Raw genomic sequence first — 6,467 nt, 5'->3', positions numbered from 1 at the left:
CCAATATTGTCTGCCTGAAAATGATGTAATATAACTGAAATCAGCCTATATCTCCCAGCCTTTTTCAAAGTATACCCAGTCCTCTTGTGATTCTTGAACAGAGTATTCGCTGTTGTATTGTATTGTATGGAACTGGGGACCTAGAAACGTCCCCGCCATAGCCCTCAGTGGTAAACAACCTCACAACAGGCTACAACAGTCTACCCACCCCATCGCCGCCCAACACTGAACCCAGGGTTATTGTGCGGTTCGGCCCCCAGCGAACCCCCCTGGGAACGTCTCACAGCAGACGAGTGTAACCCCAATGTTTGCGTGTTAGAGTAATTACGGTGTACGAGTACGTGGAGAATGTGCAGCAATCGCCGACAGAGTGTAAATGAGGTGGAATAAGGGGAAGCAGCCCGCATTCGCCGAGACAGATGGAAAACCGCCTTAAAAACCATCCACAGACTGGCCTGCACACCGAACCTCGACAATAATACCATAGATACCTGAAGTATCGCATTCGCTGTCGGTTTTCTGCCGATACTGATAACAACAGCCGTATCAGTGAACTGTTCACAGAAGCTCACTCACAGTCCTACATCACTATTCATAACGAATCCTACTCCCGTTATTCCGATTTCCACTGCTGTTGGTATTATCCTGTACTCGTCTGACCAGACATCCTTCTTTCCATTTCACTTCACTGATGCCTGCTACTTCTGGTTTGGGCCTTAGCATTTTCCTTTTCAGATTTTCTATCTTCCCTACCACGTTCAAACTTCTTCCACGCATTGTCTCATACAACTTTATCCTTTCATTGGTTATTTGATCTTTTCTCTCGATCATATCATATCCCGCATGGCAGTCTCCTCCCGGGGATGGGGGACTATTCCGGAATTTGTTGTCAATGGTGAAATCATCATGACACTTTCCAGTTACAGACCATCTGTCCTGTGGATACACGTGATGTGCCTTTAATGCGGTGGTAGCCGTTGCCTTGTGCATCCTCATGCCATTGATCATTGCTGATTCTTTCACCTTTAGTGGCAGTTTCCCACACCCAGGGCAAGAAAATTCCTGAATCTCTGTCCATACACGCACCCTATTTGACAAGGTAACTGGCAGAATGAGGGTGACTTCTTATGCCAGAAGGCTTCGGCTGCTGCTGAACTGTATTCAAAGTTTAGGCTGGAGAGCGTTTGGACCAACGGGACCAACGGCGTTTTGATTGTTAATCAAGGACTCTATCCCTGATGTACGGGTTAATGGGTTATGACGTGCTTAGCCCACAATACAGAAATCCTCCCTTATGTGGTCAGACATGGTCGACCAGAAGCTTCACGAGTATCGATGCCCTCACATTACCATGCAGTCCATCTTTCAGTCACTTGCAATTGCCTTTGAAATCTGGATATTGCTCGATTTGGCCGCCATCCGAATACAGACTCATTGTGAGGCTCCTTTCAGATTCTGACAGGTGCTGATAATGCTGTCTCATACAAATATGTACTCTCTTCGTGTCCTTCTTCATCGACCGCTCAACATATAACACCGTTCACGGCGCATAATATCCAACTAGAGGAACAGCGTAAATACGAACAAATCCATTGCACTCTGATGGCTGTTCTAGCTGTCACAGTGACTGTAATTCTAAATATTTACAAATCCACCAATGTTGTGTACATGCACGAAGTTGCACTGACAACCGCGCATGTCTTCTCGTTGCTTCACCTTTTTTGTCAGGTAGTGTATATTTTATTGCGTCGTGTAAAGATATTGTGTGGAAACACATTCGATAATATGTAGAACCTATCTTACTAAATATCTCTTGCAACGATGTTATAAAAGTGTTCAGGAACACGAAGTGAATATATACCGAAGAACTGAGATTTTCCTCTGGTGTATCACCCGCATTTAGAGAGGACTCAGCAGCTATGATATCGAGCCATGACAAAGAAAGCATTCTTAACTATACGAATAATAATATTTCCTATCACGGCTTCAGACACGAGGCAAAATTACTAACCCAACGACAGCATCATGGATCATTTGCATGTTAATGTTTCCGAAAAGTTAATAAGATGATTTATAGCTACATATGAATTAGTTTTGCTCAGTTTCCTGGGCCCTCCGATGAGCTACTTAGATACAGGCCAATCTGACGGTGGGGGTAAACTAATTGTAATTTGCACCAAACATATAGTTTAAGAAAGTCACAAGATGACACAAATCGTTAAAGAAATAAGTGGTAGCGTTGAAATTGGAGACGAAGATACGATATCGTGGAGGGAGATGACATTTTCTTTCTTTCTTTCTTCACCCTCCTCGTGCAACCACAGACTGACCTTAATGACAGGGTGTCTTCTCACACGTCTCTGGCCAAAGAGCCAAGTGAATCGTCAGTGCCCTTTCCCCCCACCCCCTCCGCCGCTAAGTTTCTTATGGACGTCCTTGACGGTGCCCATTCAGACATATTTACGTAGAGATAATGTTAAATCTTTGTAAATACAGTAATTAGTTCGATAGTCGCTGCTATCTAACATACACTGGCCTCCATTACTTTCGAGTCAGTCGTGTGTAGAATTGCCGTCAGGAAGCAGAGGACCTTGAGGTAAGTTAGTTTTTATCTATAAATTGACTAGCGATAAAAGATATCACTGCTACTTTAGTCTTTCATTATCTTCGATATGACTGTGGCTGAAACACTGTAAACAATTTAATACCTCAGTTTCACGATTTCTTAAAATAACCAATTATAATTTTTGTAAGTTATAGTGAAACACATTCTTAAGGTGTCTAGGTGTCTTTAACGTGAATAAATGATGTACGGATGAGATGTAACCTGTCATCTATGAAACATAGATGAAAGGAATGCCTTGGACCAGTGTAAGTTTGTGGATTTAGAGCACAAATATCGAGATTACTAATATCATTCATAACCTCTCTGAAAATCACACTCTCACTGTTGTACCCGTGTTTACCTAGACAATCACCCACAATAATACTGAATGTAAAATTGTCAGATTTATATATATTAAACATTCATTTCCCAGATATAGAATTTGTTGTAACTCTAAACAATCTGTTTCGCACATTCGTTCAATACCGTTTTTGGTTAACATTACTTCTTCATTTTTCCTTGATTATTGGTACGAATACATGTTGCGTTAAATGACATTGTCTTAATTCACATGGTGGTACAATTTTATTCAGGAAGGCTTGAGGGATGTGGACTCACACATGTAACGAATAAAATCCTCCAACCGTTTCGAACAGTTTTGTTCGAATATCACTCGTCACGTTTAACACTTAGTTTTCCGTTTCTTTGGAAGTCACGTACCGAAACCGGAAATCTTTATATTGTGGTTCTAAGAGTATTTCAGTTGAATTTTAAGCTAACAGACGACTGATGTCTCCGGAAATCGTTTTCACTTTGTTTTCTGCTTGCTGTAGCCATTACTTTCCATTCCTCAAATCTAATTCTATTTCTTTACTCCATTTTCCAAACTCCAACTTGTTAATTTCAGTTCCTTAAAATGATTCGTTATGTAGCTATTACCACAGAAAAACTGAATAACTCTTAAAAACAATGTCTCAACTGCAGCCAGTACCATCGATTATACAATTCATGTTTTCACATTATTAGGGAATTTAACAGTTTCTCTTTTACTGCTATGCTGGGTGTTTCAAGGAGAATATGCGTATTTCGGATGCATATACTTATTAAAATTTTAAGACATAAGAATACGATAGTTTACATTAATATTTACGAAGCTCTCAAGTTCAGATTACAGATGTTCAATATCTCCTCCATCAGCGACAGGAACAATATCATATCGATACTCAAATTTCTCCCATACTCGGGCAAGCACGTCCTTCGTCACTGATGTTATGGCAGTACGGATCCGGTTCTTCAACTGTTCCGGGTTCTGTGGGAGTTGTGGTACATAAACGTTTTCTTTAACGAAACCCTACAGGGAGAAGTCAGAGGATGTCAAATCCGGTGACCGTGGAACCCAACTGAGACATGCTAAGTCACCAGCTCCTTGACGACCAAAAAAATGGTTCAAATGGCTCTGAGCACTATGGGACTTAACTTCTGAGGTCATCGGTCCCCTAGAACTTAGAACTAGTTAAACCTAACTAACCTAAGGACATCACAAACATCCATGCGCGAGGCAGGATTCGAACCTGCGACCGTAGCGGTCTTGCGGTTCCAGACTGCAGCGCCTTTAACCGCACGGCCACTTCGGCTGGCTCTTGACGACCAATCCAACGGTTCTGTAGAGTTAAATTAAGATTTCCATGCACTTGGCGACCCCAATAAGGGGGTGCCACGTCTTGCTGAAAAATGAAGTTGACTTCGTGCAGCCTCGAAAACAACCAGAAACAACCAGTTTTGTAACACAGCGAGATACTGCTGACCGTTAACTGTGTTTCCATAAAAGAAGAATGGCCCGTAAACACATGATCTGGATATCGCAAAAGAAAAAAGAAATTGACTTTGGGTGAATCTCGTACATGTGGGTTTCGTAGGCCCCAAATTCTAACATTGCGTTTGTTTACCTGGCCACTAACATGGAAAGTCACTTCATCACGGAACACGATGCGTTGTGCAAAAGTGTTATCATCGTCATTAGCATCAAGAATCTTATTACAAAGTGCCACACGTTTGCGTTTGTCATCAGGAAGCAGAGATTGTAAAAGGTGTGACTTGTACGGCTTCATAACCAACCGACGTGTAGGCCCCAAATTCTAACATTGCGTTCGTTTACCTGGCCACTAACATGGAAAGTCACTTCATCACGGAACACGATGCGTTGTGCAAAAGTGTTATCATCGTCATTAGTATCAAGAATCTTATTACAAAGTGCCACACGTTTGCGTTTGTCATCAGGAAGCAGAGATTGTAAAAGGTGTGACTTGTACGGCTTCATAACCAACCGACGTCTCAAAACACGCCAAATTGTTGTTGTAGGCAGCTGTGACTCCCGACTGGCACGACGAATTGATTTTGAACTACTACGTTGGAAAGCCGTTTGAATTCTCGTAACATTTTCTTCAGGAACTCGAGGACGCCAGGATTCTTTCCTTTACATACACATCCTGTATCTAAAAACTGTCGATACAATCTGAGAATGTTCCACTCATTCGGAGCATCAATTTGGTACCTCAAACTGAAACGTCTTTTCACTGTAATCATAGAATTGCACTTCGCAAACTCGAGAACACACAATGATTTCTGCTGCAGAGTAGCCATTTTCATCATAAGAAATTACAATTAAATAAATACCATTAGCTGCTGATGGGTGTTGATATTCATCAACGGGGACAGTTGAAAATGTGTGCCCCGACCAGAACTCGAACCTGGGATCTCCTGCTTACATTCTCAATTTATGATCCACAAATTACATTCGTAGTGCCTATGCCATTATACCCATTACTCGCGGCAGACAATCCACCGAGTCCCGTAAGAGTTGAGGCAATTCGTGTGCATCCGCATTGAAGAAGGTCATCAGCCGGTTAGCCTTAACTATATGAAGATGGCATCTGTTCTTTCTGACATGTCCAAACGAACAGATGTCATTGGTGACCGTGCAGCTTTCTAGAATGAAATTGTAATTAAATCAATACCATTAGCTGCTGACGGGCATTGATATCCATCAACGGGGACAGTTGAAAATGTATACCCAGACCGGGACATGTCCGACAGAACACCAATGGCATCTGTTCTTTCGGACATGCCTTCTTCATATTTTCATTATATGACGGTTACCAAGCAAAACAGAAGACATCTGACATCTAGCGCCGACCGGTGTGGCCAAGCAGTTCTAGGCGCTTCGGTCAGGAACCGCGCGACCGCTACGGTCGCAGGTTCGAATCCTTCCTCGGGCATGGATGTGTGTGATGTCCTTAGGTTAGTTAGGTTTAAGTAGTTCTAAGTTCTAGGGGACTGATGACTTCAGATGTTAAGTCCCATAGTGCTGAGAGCCATTTGAACCATTTGAAATCTAGCCGCTATCAATATAAACTAGTGAGCCGTGATGCGCTTTTATTGCACACCATCCATTTGTCACGGCACCATCGGTTACCCGACTGTACTACGATATTTGCCCCTGTTGTGATCTGGGGGCTGTTTTGCGGTCACGGCAGTTAGGGTCGGACTCGCTACGAGGCGGAACGACGTGCTCGCGAGGACGAAGGAGGAAAACACGCGGGCTCGCCCAGCAGCGGCGTGGCCGGTCTACCGTGCAACACGGTCGCAAGTTTGTGGTGGACCTGTCTGATGTCAACTCCGGGCGCTGTTGGTCGCATTGCTTCGGTGCCTGTCTTCTCGGACAGACCCATCTCTGGAGACCATCTCGAACAACGCTCTCCATCGAAGGAGTATGTGAGTTTGGTGCCTTCCTTTCACTGAACGATTTGCTTTGCAGCGAGTGTACTTGTTGGTCGGTTGCCCTAATGTACGTGTTGCTGAAGTA

The sequence above is a fragment of the Schistocerca nitens genome, chromosome 6 (genome assembly GCF_023898315.1).
Source record: "Schistocerca nitens isolate TAMUIC-IGC-003100 chromosome 6, iqSchNite1.1, whole genome shotgun sequence".
Taxonomy (NCBI): Eukaryota; Metazoa; Arthropoda; class Insecta; order Orthoptera; family Acrididae; genus Schistocerca; species Schistocerca nitens.
This window is presented reverse-complemented; position numbering follows the sequence as displayed.